We start from the raw sequence: 1,661 nt of genomic DNA on the forward strand, positions 1-1,661 counted from the left end.
AAAGTGTAAAATGAAAAATAGATATAAAGTCAGAAAAATTATCTTTATATACCATTTCAAATTTTTTTTCACTTATTTAACTCTTATATAAATTAAATAATTTAAAAATATATAATTTTTTTAATAATTTTAATTATATTTGACTTTGTTTTGTAATTTTTATTGTAAAATAAAGTATAATAAAATTCCTTCACATTTTTTTTTAGGAATCAAAGATCATCATAAAGAAATAATATTCAAATAGAAGAATCAAACGAAGAAACAACTAATAATAGGATGACTTTGAAATAAAAAGTGAATTAGAAAACAGATTAAATTTTTTATTTTTTAAATTTCACCCAAATTAGGTTAAAATCAAGTTGAGTATTGCTTTGTTTCGTATATGACTTGTATATAATTAAATTAAAATTTTATAATATACAAGTTAAATAAAAAATGAATTCACTTTTTTCATTCTTTCCATTCTTAGCAAATAAGATAAAATACTATTATAAAAGAAGAAATAATGGGACTAAAAAAATTCTTTATTAGTTTCATTAGTAGAACCTCCCCTTTATAGAAAGTCAGGAGGAAATTGACAATAATAGTTGAGAAATATCGGGAAATAAATGATCATCCATCTTAACAGATTCCTGTAATAAATCTCATATTTCCTAATGCTCCCCCTTAAATGATCATAAAAATATGTCTCATTAAAACTTTACTAGAAAAAAAAACTTAATGAAGAAAACTGAGTACAATATTTGTTTAAATGATTTGATCATTAAGCTCACCTTGTAAAAAAACTTTGCCAGTAAAATCTAGTGTGATAAAACCTAAAGAAAGGTAAAAATAGTACAATATATCTATATTAATATCCTCCCCCTTATGTGGACATGATATTTTCTTCAACGCTTCAATTTGTAGATCTCTTAATCTTTGCATCTTAATGTTGTAACTTAACTTTTTCAAAGTAATGGATAATGATGTTTTTGTGAATAGATTGTTGGATTATCATATGATCAAATTTATTAAACATTAATTTCACCATTCTCTTGGAGCTCGTGAGTAAAGAAGAATTTGAGGAAAACATGTTTAATTTTTCACCCTTTATAAATCCTTATTTAAGCTATGCAATACAAACAACATTATTTTCATGTGACTTGGTCGAATTATCTTTGATGAAGGATAATCCATATGACTATCTAATATGTTGGATCATTGATCCTAGTCATATACACTCATGACTTACTTCATGAATTGCAAGTAGCTCTAAATGATTTGAAGAGGTGACTATCATCCTTTATTGAACCGATTTTCACGATATTGTTGTACTGCCATGGGTAAATACATACCCTATCTAAGATCGAGCTTTTTGAGGATCCAAAAGATAACGAACATTTGAATAACTAAGCAACTAATAAATAGATATTTTTTAATAAGATAAATCTATGTCAATTATTCCATAAAGATATCGTAGTATGTGTTTGATCTCATTTCAATGTCTTCAAGTTGGTGTGCAACCATATCATGTAAGTTGAAAGAAAATGTTATATTTGATCGTGTATAATTTGTAAGGTACATGAGTGCACCAATAATACTAAAATAAGATACTTCTTGACCAAATATATATTTGTTATTCTTCGTTATTTTCTTTAAGGTGACAAAGGTTTTTTTTTTTA

The sequence above is a fragment of the Vitis riparia genome, chromosome 14, assembly GCF_004353265.1.
Source record: "Vitis riparia cultivar Riparia Gloire de Montpellier isolate 1030 chromosome 14, EGFV_Vit.rip_1.0, whole genome shotgun sequence".
Lineage (NCBI taxonomy): Eukaryota > Viridiplantae > Streptophyta > Magnoliopsida > Vitales > Vitaceae > Vitis > Vitis riparia.